The sequence below is a fragment of the Misgurnus anguillicaudatus genome, chromosome 6 (assembly GCF_027580225.2).
Source record: "Misgurnus anguillicaudatus chromosome 6, ASM2758022v2, whole genome shotgun sequence".
Lineage (NCBI taxonomy): Eukaryota > Metazoa > Chordata > Actinopteri > Cypriniformes > Cobitidae > Misgurnus > Misgurnus anguillicaudatus.
In genome coordinates, this window is record NC_073342.2 from 29,679,200 (window position 1) to 29,704,948 (window position 25,749).

Here is a 25,749-nt window from a genome sequence, read left to right on the forward strand (position 1 = left end):
CGGCTGTTAAGTGTTGACAAAAACGTCAGATAAAGGCGTGTCTATTTAGTGGCTCACTAGCGCCCCCGTTTGTCTAAAATGTGGGGTTTCTTTTACCTACAGTACCTAAATGGGTCAGTAGCAGCATGATATTTACCCACTTGATGCACTTGCCCACCGTGCATCGTTTTCTCGGAGGCACCGTGTAGCGGTAAACAAACGTGCGAGGGCCCGCCATCGCTGCTTGCAGCTATATATATATATATATATATATATATTTTTTTTTTTTTTTTTCAACACTTTTGGGAATTTTGAGTGCCTTAACATACTCGAAAACTCTTGAAATTTGGCACAGATGTCAGAGTCGTCCGTCATCGCAGAAAACCAAAGGCTGGAACACGGGCGTGGCAGGGGGGCTCTGTAGCGCCCCCTGTAATGAAAAAAAAAACATTGGTGCACAGATCAGACAAACATGTACGCACATGTACGAAAGTTGGTACACGTATAGATCTCATCGACCCGAACAACTTTCGTACTCTAACATATTAGCTCCGCCCAACAGGAAGTCGGCCATTTTGGATTGTTTAAAAAATGCATGCGGTGAACTTTTAAATACTCCTCCTAGTGGATTAATGGGAATGACACCAAACGTAGTGATCATGATGTCGAGACATTGTACTTGCTAAATTGCGAAGGGATTTTTGATATCTCGAACGGTTTTGTCATGGCGAGGCGACAAATTCATGGCGAAATCAGAGAAACAGGAAGTGTCTAATATCTATGGCAAAAAATATCTTATTGTGATGCCATGCGGGGTGTTTGTTCGTCTGATGATTCCGCTCGCATTGATGCGCCTATTGTGACTCCCGGGTATAGCGCCACCCCCAGGCGGCAGGAAGTGTGTCAGTTACAAAGCTGGATTTTTTTGACAGTTCCATGCAATGTTCTTTTAAATACTCCTTCTAGGATTTTCATGCGATTGACACCAAAAGTAATCAACATGATGCCGAGACATTGTAGATGATAAATTGCGAAGGGATTTTTGATATCTCAAACGCTGTTTCCATGGCAACCTGTCAAACTTTACTTTCATTTTTACACATATTTAAGGCTGAAAGTTACATGCTGTGAATCTTTAAATACTCCTCGTATGGGATTCATGCGATTGACACCAGAAATGGTCAACATGATGCCGAGAAATTGTAGATGATAAATTGCGAAGGAATTTTTGACATCTCGAACGTTGTTCCCATGGCAACGCGTCAAACTTTACTTTAATTTCAGGCATGTTTAAGGCTCTTGGCGTGCTTAGTTGAACTTTAAATTTGGCACACACATCAGAGTTTTCGTCTGTTAAGTGTTGACAAAAAGGTCAGATAAAGGCGTGTCTATTTAGTGTCTAACTAGCGCCCCCATTTGTATAAAATGTGGGGTTTCTTTTACCTACAGTCCCCAAATGGGTCAGTAACAACATTAAATAGCCCACTGATATTTACCCACTTGAGGCCCTTGCCCACCGTGCATCGTTTTCTCGGACGCACCGTGTAGCGGAAAAAAAAACGTGCGAGGGCCCGCCATCGCTGCTTGCAGCTATATTTAGGGCCCGAGCACCGAGGAGCAGGCCAGAATGGCCTGCACCGAAAGGTGCGAAGCCCTATTGTTTTCCTTAGGATTATTATTAGGGCCCGAGCACCGAGGAGCAGGCCAGAATGGCCTGCACCGTGGGTGCAAAGCCCTATTGTTTTTGCTTCGTTTATTATTATTATTATTATTATTATTATTATTATTATTATTATTATTTTCCGAAATGAATCGCATTTTCGAAGGCCTAAACATGCTCAAAAACTCATGAAATTTTGCACACGCGTCAGAAGTGGTGAAAATTTACATGTGGTATAGGCGTCAGAAGTGGGCGTGTAGAAATGGCTCGATAGCGCCACCTGCAAAATTTCAAGAGAACAGCCCCCCCGCTACGAAAAACGTACAGATACGAATTTTGGTAGGATCATCTATCACCCCAAGACCTACAAAAAAGTCTCTTGGAACTAAGCTCTAAACCCCACAGGAAGTCAGCCATTTTGAATTTTCTCTGTCATTTTTTTACATTTCCAAGCGTCGTACTTTAACGAACTCCTCCTAGAGATTTAATCTGATCATCATCATATTTGGTCAATCTCATCTAAAGGCCTTTGCGATGTTAAATTGCGGAGATCTTGACTTTTCGTTGGAGGGTGTGTCCGTGGCGGCCTGACAAAGTTAGGCATTTTCGCGATGAAACAGGAAGTTGTTATAACTCAGGCATACAATGTCCAATCTGCCCCACGCTTCACATGTTTGATAAGAGTCTCGACCTGAACACATTTTAATGCCAATATTCAGCTTCAGTCATAGCGCCACCTAGAGGTAGCAGGAAATGCCATGTTTTACGCTGTGATTTACTGCTCTTAGAGATTTAATCAAATCATCATCATATTTGGTCAGACTGATGTTAAGCCCTTTGCCGTGATAAATTGCGAAGATCTTGACTTTTCGTTGAAGGGCGTGTCCGTGGCGGCCTGGCAAAGTGTGATGTTTTGACATGAAACAGGAAGCTATTGTAATTCAGGCATACATTATCCGATCTGCTCCAGACTTCACACGTTTGATAAGGGTCCCGGCCTGAACACGTCAATATAACAATAATCAGGTACAGTTATAGCGCCACCTGCTGCACACAGGCGGTGTGGCACATTTTTTGTCCTTTGAATATCAACCTATATTTACCCACTTTAATTCATATCCCCCTGGTTCACTGCTTAACTAATGCCATAGGGTGGCGGTGCACATCCGTGCGAGGGCCCTTCCATCGCTGCTTGCAGCTTTAATTATTATTATTATTTTTTTTTTTTCAACACTTGACCTAATTTGGGTCCCTTAACATACTCGAAAACTCTTGAAACTTGGCACACATGTCAGAGTCCCGTACCACTAGGCTCATGCAAAGGCTGGAACACGGGCGTGGCACGGGGGCTCTGTAGCGCCCCCTGTAATGCAAAAACAAACAGGAGTGCGCAGATCGGGCAAACATGTACGCACATTTACGAAAGTTGGTACACATATAGATCTCATCGACCCGAACAACTTTCGCCCTCTAACATTTTAGCTCCGCCCAACAGGAAGTCCGCCATTTTGGATTGTTTAAAAAATGCATGCGGTGAACTTTTGAATACTCCTTCTAGGGGATTCATGCAAATGACACCAAACGTGGTGATCATGATGTCAAGACATTGGACTTGCTAAATTGCGAAGGGATTTTTGATATCTCGAACGGTGTTGCCATGGCGAAGCGGCAAAGTCATGGCGAAATCAGAGAAACAGGAAGTGTCTAATATCTATGGCAAAAAATATCTTAATGTGATGCCATGCGGGGTGTTTGTTCGTCTGAAGATTCCGATCGCATCGATGTGCCTATTGTGACTCCCGGGTATAGCGCCAACACCAGGCGGCAGGAAGTGTGTCAGTTACAAAGCTGGATTTTTTTGACAGTTCCATGCAATGTTCTTTTAAATACTCCTTCTAGAAAAATCATGCAATTGACACCAAAAGTGGTCAACATGATGCCGAGGCATAGTAGATGATAAATTGCGAAGGGATTTTTGATATCTTGAACGCTGTTCCCATGGCAATGTGTCAAACTTTACTTTCATTTTAAAGGCATATTTAAGCCTTACAGTTTCATGCAGTGAACTTTTAAATACTCCTTCTAGGATATTCATGCGATTGACACCAAAAGTGGTCAACATGATGCTGAGACATTGTAGATGCTAAATTGCGAAGGATTTTTTGACATCTCGAACGCTGTTCCCATGGCAACACGTCAAACTTTACTTTTATTTCAGGCATATTTAAGGCTCTTGGCGTGCTTAGATTAAATTTAAATTTGGCACACACATCACAGTTGTCGGCTGTTAAGTGTTGACAAAAACGTCAGATAAAGGCGTGTCTATTTAGTGTCTCACTAGCGCCCCCATTTGTCTAAAATGTGGGGTTTCTTTTACCTACAGTACCTAAATGGGTCAGTAGCAACATGAAATAGTCCACTGATATTAACCCACTTGATGCACATGCCCACCGTGCATCGTTTTCTCGGAGGCACCGTGTAGCGGTAAAAAACGTGCGAGGGCCCGCCATCGCTGCTTGCAGCTATATTTAGGGCCCGAGCACACAAGTGTGAGGACCCTATTGTTTTTGCTCCGTTTATTATTATTAGGGCCCGAGCACACCAGTGTGAGGACCCTATTGTTTTTGCTCCGTTTATTATTATTATTATTTTTCTTCTTCTTCTTCTTCTTCTTCTTCTTCTTCTTCTTCTTCTCCGAAATGGATCGCATTTTTGAGGGCCTAAATATACCCGAAAACTCATGAAAATTTGCACACGCGTCAGAAGTGGCGAAAATTTACATGTAGTATAGGCGTCAGAAGTGGGCGTGTAAAAATGGCTCGATAGCGCCACCTGCAAAATTTCAAGAGAACAGCCCCCCCACTACGAAAAACGTACAGATACGAAATTTGGTAGGATCATCTATCACTCCAAGACCTACAAAAAAGTCTCTTGGAGCGAACCTCTAAACCCCACAGGAAGTCGGCCATTTTGAATTTTCTTTGTCATTTTTGGACATTTCCAAGCGTCGTACTTTAACGAACTCCTCCTAGAGATTTACTCTGATCATCATCATATTTGGTCAGTATCATCTAAAGGCCTTTGTGATGCTAAATTGCGGAGCTTTTGACTTTTCGTTGGAGGGCGTGTCCTTGGCGGCCTGGGAAAGTTTGATGTTTCGCCATGAAACAGGAAGCTGATGTAAATCAGGCATACATTGTCCGATCTGCCCCTGACTTCACACGTTTGATAAGGGTCCAGGCCTGAACACATCAACATGGCATAATTCAGTAACACTCATAGCGCCACCTGGAGGCAGCAGGAAATACCATGTTTTACGCTGTGTCTTACTGCTCTTAGAAATTTAAACATATCAACATCATATTTCACCAGTGTAATCTCAAGACCTTGTGTGATGATAAAAATCAACGACCTTGACTTTTCATTAAAGGGCGTGTCCGTGGCAGCCTCGCAAAGTATCGCTAAATGAATCGCATTTTTGACAGGCTAAACAAGCTCAAAAAGTCAAATTGTTGCACACACGTCAGAAGTGGTGAAAATTTACATGTGGTATAGGCGCCAGAAGTGGGCGTGTAGAAATGGCTCAATAGCGCCACCTGCAAAATTTCAAGAGAACAGCCCCGCCGCTACGAAAAACCTACAGATACGTAATTTGGTAGGGTCATCTATCACCCCAAGACCTACCAAAAAGTCTCTTGGAGCGAAGCTCTAAACCCCACAGGAAGTCGTCCATTTTGAATTTTTGCTGTAATTTATGTGCAAATTTTGTCATTTCCAGGCTTCGTACTTTAACGAACTCCTCCTAGAGATTTTAATAGATCGTCATCATATTTGGTCAATCTCATCTAAAGGCCTTTGCGATGTTAAATTGCGGAGCTTTTGACTTTTCGTTGGAGGGTGTGTCCGTGGCGACCTGCCAAATATCAGCGTTTTCGCCATGAAACAGGACGTTTTTATAACTCAGGCATACAATGTCCAATCTGCCCCACACTTCACATGTTTGATAAGAGTCTTGACCTGAACACATTTCAATGCCAATATTCAGCTTCAGTCCTAGCGCCACCTAAAGGTAGCAGGAAATGCCTTGTTTTACACTGTGATTTACTGTTCTCAGAGATTTAATCAAATCATTATCATATCAGGTGAGACTGATCTTAAGCCCTTTGCGATGAAAAATTGTGAAGATCTTGACTTTTCGTTGAAGGGCGTGTCCGTGGCGGCCTGGCAAAGAGTGATGTTTCGCCATGAAACAGGAATCTGTTGCAATTCAGGCATACATTATCCGATCTGCCCTATACTTCACACTTTTGATAAGGGTCCCGGCCTGAACACATTAATATAACAACAATCAGTTACAGTCACAGCGCCACCTGCTGCACACAGGCGGTGTGGCACATCAGTTTCCCTTTGAATATCCACCTATATTTGCCCACTATAATTAAGATCCCCCTGGTTAACTGCTTTACTAATAGCATAGGGTAGCGGTGCACATGCGTGCGAGGGCCCTTCCATCGCTGCTTGCAGCTTTAATTAGGGCCCGAGCACACCGGGGTGCGAGGACCCTATTGTTTTTGCTCGGTTTATTATTATTATTATTATTATTATTATTATTATTATTATTATTATTTATTCTTCTTCTTCTCCAAAGTGAATCGCATTTTTGAGGGGCGAAACATGCTCGAAAACTCATGAAATTTTGCACACATGTCAGAAGTGGCGAAAATTTACATGTGGTATAGGCGCCAGAAGTGGGCGTGTAGAAATGGCTCGATAGCGCCACCTGCAAAATTTCAAGAGAACAGCCCCCCCGCTACGAAAAACGTACAGATACGAAATTTGGTAGGATCATCTATCACCCCAAGACCTACAAAAAAGTCTCTTGGAGCGAAGCTCTAAACCCCACAGGAAGTCGGCCATTTTGAAATTTTGCCTTGATTTTTGTGCAAATTTGGTCATTTCCAGCCTTCATACTTTAACGAACTCCTCCTACAGATTTAATCCGATCATCGTCATATTTGGTCAATCTCATCTAAAGGCCTTTGCGATGTTAAATTGCGGAGATCTTGACTTTTCGTCAGAGGGTGTGTCCGTGGCGGCCTGACAAATTTCGGCATTTTCGCCATGAAACAGGAAGTGGCTCTAACTCAGGCATACAATGTCCAATCTGCCCCACGCTTCACATGTTTGATAAGGGTCTTGTCCTGAACACATTTCAATGCCAATATTCAACTTCACTCATAGCGCCACCTAGAGGTAGGAGGAAATACCATGTTTTATGCTCTGATTTACTGCTCTTAGAGATTTAATCAAATCATCATCATATTTGGTCTGACTGATGTTAAGCCCTTTTCCTTGATAAATTGCGAAGATCTTGACTTTTCGTTGAAGGGCGTGTCCATGGCGGCCTGGCAAAGTGTGATGTTTCGCCATGAAACAGGAAGTTGTTATAACTCAGGCATACAATGTCCGATCTGCCCCTGACTTCACACGTTTGATAAGGGTCCAGGCCTGAACACATCAACATGGCATAATTCAGTAACACTCATAGCGCCACCTAGAGGCAGCAGGAAATACCATTTTTTACGCTGTGATTTACTGCTCTTAGATATTTAACCATATCAACATCATATTTCACCAGTGTAATCTCAAGACCTTGTGTGATGATAAAAAGCAACGACCTTAACTTTTCATTAAAGGGCGTGTCCGTGGCGGCCTCGCAAAGTATCGGTAAATGAATCGCATTTTTGACAGGCTAAACAAGCCCAAAAAGTCATAAAACGTTGCACACATGTCAGAAGTGGCGAAAATTTACATGTGGCATAGGCGCCAGAAGTGGGCGTGTAGAAATGGCTCGATAGCGCCACCTGCAAAATTTCAAGCGAACAGCCCCCCCGCTACGAAAAATGTACAGATATGAAATTTGGTAGGATCATCTATCACCCCAAGACCTACAAAAAAGTATCTTGGAGCGAAGCTCTAAACCCCACAGGAAGTCGGCCATTTTGAATTTTTGCCTTGATTTTTGTGCAAATTTGGTCATTTCCAGGCTTCATACTGCAACAAACTCCTCCTACAGATTTAATCCTATCATCGTCATATTTGGTCGGTCTTATCTAAAGGCCTTTGCGATGCTAAATTGCAGAGATCTTGACTTTTCGTTGGAGGGTGTGTCCGTGGCGGGCTGCCAAATTTCTGCGTTTTCGCCATGAAACAGGAAGTGGCTCTAACTCAGGTATACAATGTCCAATCTGCCCCACGCTTCACATGTTTGATTAGGGTCTTGGCCTGAACACATTTCAATGCCAATATTCAGCTTCAGTCATAGCGCCACCTAGATGTAGCAGGAAATACCATGTTTTACGCTATGATTTACTGCTCTTAGAGATTTAATCAAATCATCATCATATTTGGTTAGATTGATGTTAAGCCCTCTGCGGTGATAAATTGTGAATATCTTGACTTTTCGTTGAAGGGCGTGTCCGTGGCGGCCTGGCAAAGTGTGATGTTTTGCCATGAAACAGGAAGCTGTTGTAATTCAGACATACATTGTTCGATCTGCCCCAGACTTCACATGTTTGATAAGGTTCTTGGCCTGAACACATTTCAATGCCAATATTCAGCTTCAGTCATAGCACCACCTGCTGCACACAGGCGGTGTGGCACATCAGTTTCCCTTTGAATTTCCACCTGTATTTACCCACTTTAATTCATACCCCCCTGGTTCACTGCTTTACTAATGCCATATGGTAGCAGTGCACATGCGTGCGAGGGCCCTTCCATCGCTGCTTGCAGCTTTAATTAGGGCCCGAGCACACAAGTGTGAGGACCCTATTGTTTTTGCTCCGTTTATTATTATTATTATTATTTATTCTTCTTCTTCTCCAAAGTGAATCGCATTTTTGAGGGGCGAAACATGCTCGAAAACTCATGAAATTTTGCACACATGTCAGGAGTGGCGAAAATTTACATGTGGCATAGGCGCCAGAAGTGGGCGTGTAGAAATGGCTCGATAGCGCCACCTGCAAAATTTCAAGAGAACAGCCCCCCCACTACGAAAAACGTGCAGATACGAAATTTGGTAGGATCATCTATCACCCCAAGACCTACAAAAAAGTCTCTTGGAGCGAAGCTCTAAACCCAACAGGAAGTCCGCCATTTTTAATTTTTGCCTTGATTTTTGTGCAAATTTGGTCATTTCCAGGCTTCATACTTTAACGAACTCCTCCTACAGATTTAATCCGATCATCATCATATTTGGTCAATCTCATCTAAAGGCCTTTGCGATGTTAAATTGCGGAGCTTTTGACTTTTCGTTGGAGGGTGTGTCCGTGGCGGCCTGACAAATTTCTGCATTTTCGCCATGAAACAGGAAGTGGCTCTAACTCAGGCATACAATGTCCAATCTGCCCCACGCTTCATACGTTTGATAAGGGTCTTGGCCTGAACACATTTCAATGCCAATATTCAACTTCACTCATAGCGCCACCTAGAGGTAGGAGGAAATGCCATGTTTTACGCTGTGATTTACTGCTCTTAGAGATTTAATCAAATCATCATCATATTTGGTCTGACTGATGTTAAGCCTGTTGCAGTGATAAATTGCAAAGATCTTGACTTTTCGTTGAAGGGCGTGTCCGTGGCGGCCTGGCAAAGTGTGATGTTTCACCATGAAACAGGAAGCTGTTGTAATTCAGACATACATAGTCCGATCTGCCCCCAACTTCACACGTTTCATAAGGGTCCCGGCCTGAACACATCAACATGGCATAATTCAGTATCAGTCATAGCGCCACCTAGAGGCAGCAGGAAATACCATGTTTGATGCTGTGACTTTTTGCTCTTAGAGATTTAGCCATATCAACATCATATTTCATCAGTCTAATCTCAAGACCTTGTGTGATGATAAATAGCAACGACCTTGACTTTTCGTTAAAGGGCGTGTCTGTTGCGGCCTCGCAAAGTATCGCTAAATGAATCCCATTTTTGACAGCCTAAACGAGCTCAAAAAGTCATGAAACGTTGCACACGTGTCAAAAGTGGCGAATATTTTCATGTGATATAGGCTTCAGAACTTGGGGTGTTAAAATGGCTCTATAGCGCCACCTACAAAAATTCAATAGAGCAGCCCCCCCGCTACGTTAATCGCACAGATACGAAATGCGGTAGGATCATGTATCACCCCAAGACCTACAAAAAAGTCTCTTGGAGCAAAGCTCTAAACCCCACAGGAAGTCAGCCATTTTGAATTTTCTCTGTAATTTGAGTGCAAATTTTGCCATTTCTGGCCTTCGTATTTTAACAAACTCCTCCTATAAATTTAATCAGATAATCATCATATTTGGTGAGTGTCATCTAAAGGGCTTTGCAATGCTAAATTGCGGAGATCTTGACATTTCAATGGAGGGTGTGTATGTGGCGGCTTGCCAAATTTCTGTGTTTCTCAATGAAACAGGAAGTTGTTCTAACTCAGGTTTAAAATGTCCAATCTGACCCACGCTTCACAAGTTTGATAATTGTCCTGTCCTGAACACATCAACATGGCAATATTCAGTAAAAGTTATAGCGCCACCTGCTGGAAGCAGGAAATGACATGTTTTACACTGTGATTTACTGCTCATTAAAATGTATTCAGATCATCATCATATTTGGTCAGTCTGAACTTAGGGACTTCACAATGATAAATTGTGAAGATCTTGACATTTCGTTAAAGGGGCGTGTCCGTTGTGGCCTGTCCAAGTTTGATTTTTCGCCATGAGAACGCTGTTGTTACTCAGACATGCACTGTCTGACCTGTCACAGACATCATACGTTTGACAAGGGTCCTGGCCTCAACACATCAATGTTACAACGATCAATTACAATCATAGCGCCACCTGCTGCATAAAGAAGTAGTGGCACTTCAAAGTTCCTTTGAATATCCACCTATATTTATCCACAGAAATTTCAATCCCCCTGGTTTATTGCTTTACTACGCCCATAGAGTTGCAGGGCACCTGAGTGCGCGGGCCCTTCCATCCCGGCTGGAAGTTTTAATTACGGCCCTAGCACCGAGGAGCAGGCCAGAATGGCCTGCACCGTGGGTGCAAAGCCCTATTGTTTTTGCTTCGTTTATTATTATTATTATTATTATTATTATATTCCGAAATGAATCGCATTTTTGAAGGCCTAAACATACCCGAAAACTCATGAAAATTTGCACACGCGTCAGAAGTGGCGAAAATTTACATGTAGTATAGGCGTCAGAAGTGGGCGTGTAGAAATGGCTCGATAGCGCCACCTGCAAAATTTCAAGAGAACAGCCCCCCCACTACGAAAAACATACAGATACGAAATTTGGTAGGAACATCAAGCACCCCAAGACCTAGAAAAAAGTCTCTTGGAGCGAAGCTCTAAACCCCACAGGAAGTCGGCCATTTTGAATTTTCTCTGTCATTTTTTGACATTTCCAAGCGTCGCACTTTAACGAACTCCTCCTAGCGATTTAATCCGATCATTATCATATTTGGTCAGTCTCATCTAAAGGCTTTTGCGATGCTAAATTGCGGAGATCTTGACTTTTCGTTGGAGGGTGTGTCCGTGGCGGCCGGACAAAGTTCGACATTTTCGCCATGAAACAGGAAGTTGTTATAACTCAGGCATACAATGTCCGATCTGACCCACGCTTCACATGTTTGATAAGAGTCTTGACCTGAACACATTTTAATGCCAATATTCAGCTTCAGTCATAGCGCCACCTAGAGGTAGCAGGAAATGCCATGTTTTACGCTGTGATTTACTGCTCTTAGAGATTTAATCAAATCATCATCATATTTGGTCAGACTGATGTTAAGCCCTTTGCCGTGATAAATTACGAAGATCTTGACTTTTCGTTGAAGGGCGTGTCTGTGGCAGCCTGGCAAAGTGTGATATTTCACCATGAAACAGGAAGCTGTTGTAATTCAGGCATACATTATCCGATCTGCCCCCGACTTCACAAGTTTGTTAAGGGTCCTGGCCTGAACACGTCAATATAACAATAATCAGGTACAGTCATAGCGCCACCTGCTGCACACAGGCGGTGTGGCACATTTTTTGTCCTTTGAATATCCACCTGTATTTACCCACTTTAATTCATATCCCCCTGGTTCACTGCTTAACTAATGCCATAGGGTGGCGGTGCACATGCGTGCGAGGGCCCTTCCATCGCTGCTTGCAGCTTTAATTATTATTTATTCTTCTTCTTCTCCAAAGTGAATCGCATTTTTGAGGGGTGAAACATGCTCAAAAACTCATGAAATTTTGCACACATGTCAGGAGTGGCGAAAATTTACATGTGGCATAGGCGCCAGAAGTGGGCGTGTAGAAATGGCTCGATAGCGCCACCTGCAAAATTTCAAGAGAACAGCCCCCCCACTACGAAAAACGTACAGATACGAAATTTGGTAGGATCATCTATCACCCCAAGACCTACAAAAAAGTCTCTTGGAGCGAAGCTCTAAACCTAACAGGAAGTCCGCCATTTTGAATTTTTGCCTTGATTTTTGTGCAAATTTGGTCATTTCCAGCCTTCATACTTTAACGAACTCCTCCTACAGATTTAATCCGATCATCGTCATATTTGGTCAATCTCATCTAAAGGCCTTTGCGATGTTAAATTGCAGAGATCTTGACTTTTCGTCAGAGGGTGTGTCCGTGGCGGCCTGACAAATTTCGGCATTTTCGCCATGAAACAGGAAGTGGCTCTAACTCAGGCATACAATGTCCAATCTGCCCCACGCTTCATACGTTTGATAAGGGTCTTGGCCTGAACACATTTCAATGCCAATGTTCAACTTCACTCATAGCGCCACCTAGAGGTAGGAGGAAATACCATGTTTTATGCTCTGATTTACTGCTCTTAGAGATTTAATCAAATCATCATCATATTTGGTCTGACTGATGTTAAGCCCTTTTCCTTGATAAATTGCGAAGATCTTGACTTTTCGTTGAAGGGCGTGTCCGTGGCGGCCTGGCAAAGTGTGATGTTTCGCCATGAAACAGGAAGTTGTTATAACTCAGGCATACAATGTCCGATCTGCCCCTGACTTCACACGTTTGATAAGGGTCCAGGCCTGAACACATCAACATGGCATAATTCAGTAACACTCATAGCGCCACCTAGAGGCAGCAGGAAATACCATGTTTTACGCTGTGATTTACTGCTCTTAGATATTTAACCATATCAACATCATATTTCACCAGTGTAATCTCAAGACCTTGTGTGATGATTAAAAGCAACGACCTTGACTTTTCATTAAAGGGCGTGTCCGTTGCGGCCTCGCAAAGTATCGGTAAATGAATCGCATTTTTGACAGGCTAAACAAGCCCAAAAAGTCATAAAACGTTGCACACATGTCAGAAGTGGCGAAAATTTACATGTGGCATAGGCGCCAGAAGTGGGCGTGTAGAAATGGCTCGATAGCGCCACCTGCAAAATTTCAAGCGAACAGCCCCCCGCTACGAAAAATGTACAGATACGAAATTTGGTAGGATCATCTATCACCCCAAGACCTACAAAAAAGTCTCTTGGAGCGAAGCTTTAAACCCCACAGGAAGTCGGCCATTTTGAATTTTTGCCTTGATTTTTGTGCAAATTTGGTCATTTCCAGCCTTCATACTTTAACGAACTCCTCCTACAGATTTAATCCGATCATCGTCATATTTGGTCAATCTCATCTAAAGGCCTTTGCGATGTTAAATTGCGGAGATCTTGACTTTTCGTCAGAGGGTGTGTCCGTGGCGGGCTGCCAAATTTCGGCGTTTTCGCCATGAAACAGGAAGTGGCTCTAACTCAGGTATACAATGTCCAATCTGCCCCACGCTTCACATGTCTGATTAGGGTCTTGGCCTGAACACATTTCAATGCCAATATTCAGCTTCAGTCATAGCGCCACCTAGAGGTAGCAGGAAATACCATGTTTTACGCTATGATTTACTGCTCTTAGAGATTTAATCAAATCATCATCATATTTGGTTAGATTGATGTAAAGCCCTCTGCGGTGATAAATTGTGAATATCTTGACTTTTCGTTGAAGGGCGTGTCCGTGGCAGCCTGGCAAAGTGTGATGTTTCGCCATGAAACAGGAAGCTGTTGTAATTCAGACATACATTGTTCAATCTGCCCCAGACTTCACATGTTTGATAAGGTTCTTGGCCTGAACACATTTCAATGCCAATATTCAGCTTCAGTCATAGCACCACCTGCTGCACACAGGCGGTGTGGCACATCAGTTTCCCTTTGAATATCCACCTGTATTTACCCACTTTAATTCATATCCCCCTGGTTCACTGCTTTACTAATGCCATAGGGTAGCGGTGCACATGCGTGCGAGGGCCCTTCCATCGCTGCTTGCAGCTTTAATTATTATTATTATTCCGTTTCTTCTCCAAAGTGAATTGCAATTTTTAGGGCCTAAACATACTCGAAAACTCATGAAATTCTGCACACACGTAAGAAGTGGCGAAAATTTACATTTGGCATAGGCGCCAGAAGTAGGCGTGTAGAAATGGCTCAATAGCGCCACCTGCAAAATTTCAAAAGAACAGCCCCCCCACTACGAAAAACGTACCGATACGAAATTTGGTAGGATCATGTATCACCCCAAGACCTACAAAAAAGTCTCTTGGAGCGAAGCTCTAAACCCCACAGGAAGTCGGCCATTTTGATTTTTCACTGTGATTTCTGTGCAAATTTGGTCATTTCCAGCCTTCGTACTTTAACGAACTCCTCCTAGAGATTTTATCAGATCGTCATCATATTTGGTCAATCTCATCTAAAGGCCTTTGCGATGTTAAATTGCGGAGCTATTGACTTTTTGTTGGAGGGTGTGTCCGTGGCGGCCTGACAAAGTTCAGCGTTTTCGCCATGAAACAGGAAGTTGTTATAACTAAGGCATACAATGTTCAATCTGCCCCACACTTCACATGTTTGATAAGGGTCTCGGCCTGAACACATTTCAATGCCAATATTCAGCTTCAGTCATAGCGCCACCTAGAGGTAGCAGGAAATGCCATGTTTTACGCTGTGATTTACTGCTCTTAGAGATTTAATAAAATCATCATCATATTTGGTCAGACTGATCTTAAGCCCTTTGCGATGATAAATTGCGAAGATCTTAACTTTTCGTTGAAGGGCGTGTCTGTGGCAGCCTGGCAAAGTGTGATGTTTCACCATGAAACAGGAAGCTGTTGTAATTCAGGCATACATTGTTTGATCTGCTCCAGACTTCACACGTTTGATAAGGGTCCCGGCCTGAACACGTCAATATAACAATAATCAGGTACCGTCATAGCGCCGCCTGCTGCACACAGGCGGTGTGGAACATCAGTTTCCCTTTGCATATCCACCTGTATTTACCCACTTTAATTCATACCCCCCTGGTTTACTGCTTTACTAATGCCATAGGGTGGCGGTGCACATGTGTGCGAGGGCCCTTCCATCGCTGCTTGCAGCTTTAATTATTATTATTAGGGCCCGAGCACACCGGGGTGCGAGGACCCTATTGTTTTTGCTCGGTTTATTATTATTATTATTATTATTATTATTATTATTATTATTATTAGGGCCCGAGCACACAAGTGTGAGGACCCTATTGTTTTTGCTCCGTTTATTATTATTATTATTATTATTTATTCTTCTTCTTCTCCAAAGTGAATCGCATTTTTGAGGGGCGAAACATGCTCGAAAACTCATGAAATTTTGCACACATGTCAGGAGTGGCGAAAATTTACATGTGGCATAGGCGCCAGAAGTGGGCGTGTAGAAATGGCTCGATAGCGCCACCTGCAAAATTTCAAGAGAACAGCCCCCCCACTACGAAAAACGTACAGATACGAAATTTGGTAGGATCATCTATCACCCCAAGACCTACAAAAAAGTCTCTTGGAGCGAAGCTCTAAACCCAACAGGAAGTCCGCCATTTTGAATTTTTGCCTTGATTTTTGTGCAAATTTGGTCATTTCCAGCCTTCATACTTTAACGAACTCCTCCTACAGATTTAATCCGATCATCGTCATATTTGGTCAATCTCATCTAAAGGCCTTTGCGATGTTAAATTGCGGAGATCTTGACTTTTCGTCAGAGGGTGTGTCCGAGGCGGCCTGACAAATTTCGGCATTTTCGCCATGAAACAGGAAGTGGCTCTAACTCAGGCATACAATGTCCAATCTGCCCCACGCTTCATACGTTTGATAAGGGTCTTGGCCTGAACACATTTCAATGCCAATATTCAACTTCACTCATAGCGCCACCTAGAGATAGGAGGAAATACCATGTTTTATGCTCTGATTTACTGCTCTTAGAGATTTAATCAAATCATCATCATATTTGGTCTGACTGATGTTAAGCCATTTTCCTTGATAAATTGCGGAGCTTTTGACTTTTCGTTGGAGGGCGTGTCTGTGGCGGCCTGGCAAAATGTGATGTTTCGCCATGAAACAGGAAGCTGATGTAATTCAGGCATACATTATCCGATCTGCCCCTGACTTCACAACTTTGATAAGGGTCCAGGCCTGAACACATCAACATGGCATAACTCAGTAACACTTATAGCGCCACCGAGAGGCAGCCGGAAATACCATGTTTTACGCTGTGACTTACTTCTCTTATATATTTAACCATATCAACATCATATTTCACCAGTGTAATCTCAAGACCTTGTGTGATGATAAAAAGCAACGACCTTGACGTTTCATTAAAGGGCGTGTCCGTGGCGGCCTCGCAAAGGATCGCTAAATTAATCGCATTTTTGACAGCCTAAACAAGCTCAAGAAGTCATAAAACGTTGCACACACGTCAGAAGTGGCGAAAATGTACATGTGTCATAGGCGCCAGAAGTGGGCATGTAGAAATGGCTCGATAGCGCCACCTGCAAAATTTCAAGAGAACAGCCCCGCCGCTACGAAAAACCTACAGATACTAAATTTGGTAGGGTCATCTATCACCCCAAGACCTACAAAAAAGTCTCTTGGAGCGAAGCTCTAAACCCCACAGGAAGTCGGCCATTTTTAATTTTTGCTGTGATTTCTGTGTAAATTTTGTCATTTCCAGGCTTTGTACTTTAACGAACTCCTCCTAGAGATTTTATCAGACCGTCATCATATTTGGTTAATCTCATCTAAAGGCCTTTGCGATGTTAAATTGCGGAGCTTTTGACTTTTTGTTGGAGGGTGTGTCCGTGGAGGCCTGACAAAGTTTAGCATTTTCGCCATGAAACAGGAAGTTGTTATAACTCAGTCATACAATGTCCAATCTGCCCCACACTTCACATGTTTGATAAGAGTCTTGGCCTGAACACATTTCAATGCCAATATTCAGCTTCAGTCATAGCGCCAGCTAGAGGTTGCAGGAAATGCCTTGTTTTTCGCTGTGATTTACTGTTCTCAGAGATTTAATCAAATCATTATCATATCTGGTCAGACTGATCTTAAGCCCTTTGCGATGATAAATTGCGAAGATCTTAACTTTTTGTTGAAGGGCGTGTCCGTGGCGGCCTCGCAAAGAGTAATGTTTCGCCATGAAACAGGAATCTGTTGCAATTCAGGCATACATTGTCCGATCTGCCCCCAACTTCACACTTTTGATAAGGGTCCTGGCCTGAAAACATTAATATAACAATAATCAGGTACAGTCATAGCGCCACCTGCTGCCCACAGCCGGTGTGGCACATAAATTTTCCTTTGAATACCCACCTATATTTACCCTTTTTAATTCAAATCCCCTTGGTTCACTGCTTTACTAATGCTATAGGGTAGCGGTGCACATTCGTGCGAGGGCCCTTCCATCGCTGCTTGCAGCTTTAATTAGGGCCCGAGCACACCAGGGTGTGAGGACCCTATTGTTTTTGCTCCGTTTATTATTATTAGGGCCCGAGCACACAAGTGTGAGGACCCTATTGTTTTTGCTCCGTTTATTATTATTATTATTATTATTATTATTTATTCTTCTTCTTCTCCAAAGTGAATCGCATTTTTGAGGGGCGAAACATGCTCGAAAACTCATGAAATTTTGCACACATGTCAGGAGTGGCGAAAATTTACATGTGGCATAGGCGCCAGAAGTGGGCGTGTAGAAATGGCTCGATAGCGCCACCTGCAAAATTTCAAGAGAACAGCCCCCCCACTACGAAAAACGTACAGATACGAAATTTGGTATGATCATCCATCACCCCAAGACCTACAAAAAAGTCTCTTGGAGCGAAGCTCTAAACCCAACAGGAAGTCGGCCATTATGAATTTTTGCCTTGATTTTTGTGCAAATTTGGTCATTTCCAGCCTTCATACTTTAACGAACTCCTCCTACAGATTTAATCCGATCATCTTCATATTTGGTCAATCTCATCTAAAGGCCTTTGCGATGTTAAATTGCGGAGATCTTGACTTTTCGTCAGAGGGTGTGTCCGTGGCGGCCTGACAAATTTCGGCATTTTCGCCATGAAACAGGAAGTGGCTCTAACTCAGGCATACAATGTCCAATCTGGCCCACGCTTCATACGTTTGATAAGGGTCTTGGCCTGAACACATTTCAATGCCAATTTTCAACTTCACTCATAGCGCCACCTAGAGGTAGCAGGAAATGCCATGTTTTACGCTGTGATTTACTGCTCATATAGATTTGATCAAATCATCATCATATTTGGTCAGACTGATGTTAAGCCCTTTGCAGTGATAAATTGCGAATATCTTGACTTTTCGTTGAAGGGCGTGTCCGTGGCGGTCTGGCAAAGTGTGATATTTCGCCATGATACAGGAAGCTGTTGTAATTCAGGCATACATTATCCGATCTGCCCCCTACTTCACATGTTTGATAAGGGTCCCGGCCTAAACACGTCAATATAACAATAATCAGGTACAGTCATAGCGCCACCTGCTGCACACAGCCGTTGTGGCGCATCAGTTTCCCTTTGAATGTCCACCTATATTTACCCACTTTAATTCATATCCCCCTGGTTCACTGCTTTACTAATGCCATAGGGTGGCGGTGCACATGCGTGCGAGGGCCCTACCATCGCTGCTTGCAGCTTTAATTATTATTATTATTATTTATTCTTCTTCTTCTCCAAAGTGAATCGCATTTTTGAGGGGCTAAACATACGCGAAAACTCATGAAAATTTGCACACGCGTCATAAGTGCCGAAAATTTACATGTGCTATAGGCGTCAGAAGTGAACGTGTAGAAATGGCTCGATAGCGCCACCTGCAAAATTTCAAGAGATCAGCCCCCCCGCTACGAAAAACTTACAGATACGAAATTTGGTAGGATCATCTATCACCCCAAGACCTACAAAAAAGTCTCTTGGAGCGAAGCTCTAAACCCCACAGGAAGTCGGCCATTTTGAATTTTCACTGTGATTTCTGAGCAAATTTTGGCATTTCCGGGCTTCGTACTTTAACGAACTCCTCCTACAGATTTAATCCGATCATCATCATATTTGGTCAGTCTTATCTAAAGGCCTTTGTGATGCTAAATTGCGGAGATCTTGACTTTTCGTTGGAGGGTGTGTCCGTGGGGGCCTGCCAAATTTTGGTGTTTTCGCCATGAAACAGGAAGTGGCTCTAACTCAGGTATACAATGTCCAATCTGCCCCACGCTTCACACATTTGATAAGAGTCTTGACCTGAACACATTTCAATGCCAATATTCAGCTTCAGTTATAGTGCCACCTAGAGGTAGCAGGAAATACCATGTTTTACGCTATGATTTACTGCTCTTAGAGATTTAATCAAATCATCATCATATTTGGTCAGATTGATGTTAAGCCCTTTGCGATGATAAATTGTGAAGATCTTGACTTTTCATTGAAGGGCGTGTCCGTGGCGGCCTGGCAAAGTGTGATGTTTCACCATGAAACAGGAAGCTGTTGTAATTCAGACATACATTGTTCGATTTGCCCCAGACTTCACACGTTTGATAAGGGTCCTGGCCTGAACACATAAACATGGCATAATTCAGTAACAGTCATAGCGCCACCTAGTGGCAGCAGGAAATATCATGTTTTACGCTGTGACTTACTGCTCTTAGATATTTAAACATGTCAACATCATATTTCACCAGCGTAATCTCAAGACCTTGTGTGATGATAAAAAGCAACGACCTTGACTTTTCATTAAAGGGCGTATCCGTGGCGGCCTCGCAAAGTATTGCTAAATGAATCGCATTTTGACAGGCTAAACAAGCTCAAAAAGTCATAAAACGTTGCACACATGTCAGAAGTGGCGAAAATGTACATGTGGCATAGGCGCCAGAAGTGGGCGTGTAGAAATGGCTCAATAGCGCCACCTGCAAAATTTCAAGAGAACAGCCCCGCCGCTATGAAAAACCTACAGATACGAAATTTGGTAGGGTCATCTATCACCCCGAGACCTAGAAAAAAGTCTCTTGGAGCGAAGCTCTAACCCCCACAGGAAGTCGTCCATTTTGCTTTTTCGCTGTGATTTCTGTGCAAATTTTGTCATTTCCAGCATTCGTACTTTAATGAAGTCCTCCTAGAGATTTTATCAGATCGTCATCATATTTGGTCAATCTGATCTAAAGGCCTTTGCGATGTTAAATTGCGGAGCTTTTGACTTTTCGTTGGAGGGTGTGTCCGTGGCGACCTGACAAAGTTCAGCGTTTTCGCCATGAAACAGGAAGTTGTTATAACTAAGGCATACAATGTCCAATCTGCCACACACTTCACACGTTTGATTAGAATCTTGACCTGAACACATTTCAATGCCAATATTCAGCTTCAGTCATAGCGCCACCTAGAGGCAGCAGGAAATGCCATGTTTTACACTGTGATTTACTGCTCTTAGGGTGGGTTGCACCAACAAGGATTAAATTAAGCAGAGTTTAGAGCTAATCTAGGGTTTGTTGATCCCAGTTTAATTTTAATTTGAGTTGTGTTGCACCACTTAAATTTAAACACAGATTAACAAATCTTAGATTAAATCTTTAAACTGTATTAAATCCTTCATCTGCGATTTATTTTGTCCGCCATGTTGAATTTTCCGGTGTAATTAAACAGCAACAATGTTGACGTTGTCATTCAAAAAGGAAATAAACAGTTTATGCAAGCAAAGGTAATGTAATTGTTGTATTATAAATCACCTACATACACCGGTAGGCTAATCTAAAGGTCTGATTCAAATAAAAACATTTGACAATCTTTTAAAAACAATTAACAGACCAGGAAATATTGTGACAGGAAATATCGCAAAGCTCAGATATTGTGCTATAATGAACAAGATGTGTCGACGCATTTGTCATGAAGCGCCACCGTGTGTCCATACATTCACTGTCCTTCGTCTGACTGGAGCGCGCGTGACAGAGGAGAAGCACATACGAGCATCGGTAGCTGTCACCGCTCACCGGTGCTGTTAATAATCTTTTTGAGCCGCCAAACTCACTTTGTTGAGATGTTATAATAAACGCATCTTTAAATAGCGCCACCACGCTCGCGGTATGTGTTTCTAATAATTTAGCCAGACATTTAATTGTAAAAATAACATATTTAAACCTCCTCATATGCAAGTTTAAAGTTAATCCCTCACTGAGATTTAAAACGGAGTTTAAAGTAATGGAGCAACAGGATTAAAGATAATCTAGATTTACTGTAAGATTTAAACCTGGATCAAAATGACAGTTTAAATTTAAACCTGCTTATTTTTAAACAGGTTTAAAGTTTGGTGCAACGGAATTATTAAATAAGCTTTGATTTAAACCAGATTTAGGCCTAATCCTTGTTGGTGCAACCCACCCTTAAAGATTTAATAAAATCATCATCATATTTGGTCAGACTGATATTAAGCCCTTTGCGATGATAAATTGGGAAGATCTTGACTTTTCGTTGAAGGGCGTGTCCGTGGCAGCCTGGCAAAGTGTGATGTTTCACCATAAAACAGGAAGCTGTTGTAATTCAGGCATACATTGTTTGATCTGCTCCAGACTTCACACATTTAATAAGGGTCCCGGCATGAACACGTCAATATAACAATAATCAGGTACCGTCATAGCGCCACCTGCTGCACACAGGCGGTGTGGCACATCAGTTTCCCTTTGAATATCCACCTGTATTTACCCACTTTAATTCATACCCCCCTGGTTTACTGCTTTACTAATGCCATAGGGTAGCGGTGCACATGTGTGCGAGGGCCCTTCCATCGCTGCTTGCAGCTTTAATTAGGGCCCGAGCACCGAGGAGCAGGCCAGAATGGCCTGCACCGAAAGGTGCGAAGCCCTATTGATTTTGCTCGGATTATAGCCCTATTGATTTTGCTCGGATTATTATTTTTATTATTTTTTTTTTTTTTTTTTTTTTTTTTTTATAATTTTTTTCAACACTTTTGGGAATTTTGAGTGCCTTAACATACTCGAAAACTCTTGAAATTTGGCACAGACGTCAGAGTTGTCCGTCATCGCAGAAAACCAAAGGCTGGAACACGGGCGTGGCAGGGGGGCTCTGTAGCGCCCCCTGTAATGAGAAAAAAAACATTGGTGCACAGATCGGACAAACATGTACGCACATGTACGAAAGTTGGTAGGCATATAGATCTCATCGTCCCGAACAACTTTCGTACTCTAACATATTAGCTCCGCCCAACAGGAAGTCGGCCATTTTGGATTGTTTAAAAAATACATGCGGTGAACTTTTAAATACTCCTCCTAGTGGATTAATGGGATTGACACCAAACGTGGTGATCATGAAGCTGAGACATTGTACTTGCTAAATTGCGAAGGGATTTTTGATATCTCTAACGGTTTTGTCATGGCGAGGCGACAAATTCATGGCGAAATCAGAGAAACAGGAAGTGTCTAATATCTAAGGCAAAAAATGTCTTATTGTGATGACACGCGGGGTGTTTGTTCGTCTGAAGATTCCGATCGCATCGATGTGCCTATTGTAAATCTCGGGTATAGCGCCACCACCAGGCGCCAGGAAGTGTTGCAGTCACAAAGGTTGATTTTTTTTACATTTCCATGTGATGTTCTTTTAAATACTCCTCCTAGGATTTTCATGCGATTGACACCAAAAGTGGTCAACATGATGCGAAGACATTGTAGATGATAAATTGCGAAGGGATTTTTGATATCTCGAACGTTGTTCCCATGGCAACGCGTCAAACTTTACTTTCATTTTAAAGGCATATTTAAGCCCTTCAGTTGCATCCAGTGAACTTTTCAATACTCCTTCAAGAATATTCATGCGATTGACACCAAACATGATGACCATGATGCCGAGACATTGTAGATGATACATTGCGAAGGGAATTTTGATATCTCAAACGGTGTTCCCATGGCAACGTGTCAAACTTTGCTTTCATTTTCCGGCATATTTAAGGCTTACAGTTACATGCAGTGAACTTTTCAATTCTCCTTCTAGGACATTCATGCGATTGACACCAAACCTGGTCAACATGATGCTGAGACATTGGAGATGATAAATTGCGAAGGAATTTTAGACATCTCGAACGCTGTCCCCATGGCAACGGATCAAAGTTTACTATTATTTAAGCCTCTTGGCATGCTTAGATTAACTTCAAATTTGGCACACACATCAGAGTTGTCAACTGTTAAGTGTTGACAAACAGGTCAGACATAGGCGTGTCTCTTAAGTCGCTCACTAGCGCCCCCGTTTGTCCAAAATGTGGGGTTTCTTTTACCTACAGTCCCCAAATGGGTCAGTAACAACATAAATAGTCCACCGATATTTACCCATTTGATGCACTTGCCCACCGTGCATCGTTTTCTCGGAGGCACCGTGTAGCGGTAAAAATACGTGCGAGGGCCCGCCATCGCTGCTTGCAGCTATATTTATTATTCATTCTTCTTCTTCTCCAAAGTGAATCGCATTTTTGAGGGGCGAAACATGCTCGAAAACTCATGAAATTTTGCACACATGTCAGAAGTGGCGAAAATTTACATGTGGTATAGGCGCCAAAAGTGGGCGTGTAGAAATGGCTCGATAGCGCCACCTGCAAAATTTCAAGAGAACAGCCCCCCCGCTACGAAAAACGTACAGATACGAAATTTGGTAGGATCATCTATCACCCCAAGACCTACAAAAAAGTCTCTTGGAGCGAAGCTCTAAACCCAACAGGAAGTCCGCCATTTTGAATTTTTGCCTTGATTTTTGTGCAAATTTGGTCATTTCCAGGCTTCATACTTTAACGAACTCCTCCTACAGATTTAATCCGATCATCGTCATATTTGGTCAATCTCATCTAAAGGCCTTTGCGATGTTAAATTGCGGAGATCTTGACTTTTCGTCAGAGGGAGTGTCCGTGGCGGCCTGACAAATTTCTGCATTTTCGCCATGGAACAGGAAGTGGCTCTAACTCAGGTATACAATGTCCAATCTGCCCCACGCTTCACACGTTTAATAAGGGTCTTGGCCTGAACACATTTCAATGCCAATATTCAACTTCACTCATAGCGCCACCTAGAGGTAGGAGGAAATACCATGTTTTACGCTGTGATTTACTGCTCTTAGAGATTTAATCAAATCATCATCATATTTGGTCAGACTGATGTTAAGCCCTTTGCGGTGATAAATTGCAAAGATCTTGACTTTTCGTTGAAGGGCGTGTCCGTGGCAGCCTGGCAAAGTGTGATGTTTCACCATGAAACAGGAAGCTGTTGTAATTCAGACATACATAGTCCGATCTGCCCCCAACTTCACACGTTTCATAAGGGTCCCGGCCTGAACACATCAACATGGCATAATTCAGTATCAGTCATAGCGCCACCTAGAGGCAGCAGGAAATACCACCTTTTATGCTGTGACTTACTGCTCTTAGAGATTTAACCATATCAACATCATATTTCATCAGTCTAATCTCAAGACCTTGTGTGATGATAAATAGCAACGACCTTGACTTTTCGTTAAAGGGCGTGTCCGTTGCGGCCTCGCAAAGTATCGCTAAATGAATCCCATTTTTGACAGCCTAAACGAGCTCAAAAAGTCATGAAAAGTTGCACACGTGTCAAAAGTGGCGAATATTTTCATGGGATATAGGCCTCAGAACTTGGGGTGTTAAAATGGCTCTATAGCGCCACCTAAAAAATTCAATAGAGCAGCCCCCCCGCTACGTTAATCGCACAGATACGAAATGCGGTAGGATCATGTATCACCCCAAGACCTAGAAAAAAGTCTCTTGGAGCAAAGCTCTAAACCCCACAGGAAGTCAGCCATTTTGAATTTTCTCTGTAATTTGAGTGCAAATTTTGCCATTTCTGACCTTCGTATTTTAACAAACTCCTCCTATAAATTTAATCAGATAATCATCATATTTGGTGAGTGTCATCTAAAGGGCTTTGCAATGCTAAATTGCGGAGATCTTGACATTTCAATGGAGGGTGTGTATGTGGCGGCTTGCCAAATTTCTGTGTTTCTCAATGAAACAGGAAGTTGTTCTAACTCAGGTTTAAAATGTCCAATCTGACCCACGCTTCACAAGTTTGATAATTGTCCTGTCCTGAACACATCAACATGGCAATATTCCATAAAAGTTATAGCGCCACCTGCTGGAAGCAGGAAATGGCATGTTTAACACTGTGATTTACTGCTCATTGAAATGTATTCAGATCATCATCATATTTGGTCAGTCTGAACTTAAGGACTTCACAATGATAAATTGTGAAGATCTTGACATTTCGTCAAAGGGGCGTGTCCGTGGTGGCCAGTCAAAGTTTGATGTTTCGCCATGAGAAAGCTGTTGTAACTCAGACATGCAATGTCCGACCTGTCACAGACATCATACGTTTGACAAGGGTCCTGGCCTCAACACATCAATGTTACAACAATCAATTACAATCATAGCGCCACCTGCTGCATAAAGGAGTAGTGGCACTTCAAAGGTCCTTTGAATATCCACCTATATTTATCCACGGAAATTTCAATCCCCCTGGTTTATTGCTTTACTAAGGCCATAGAGTGGCGGTGCACATGAGTGCGAGGGCCCTTCCATCACTGCTTGCAGTTTTAATTATTATTATTATTATTATTATTCCGTTTCTTCTCCAAAGTGAATCGCATTTTTGAGGGCCTAAACATACTCGAAAACTCATGAAATTCTGCACACACGTCAGAAGTGGCGAAAATTTACATGTG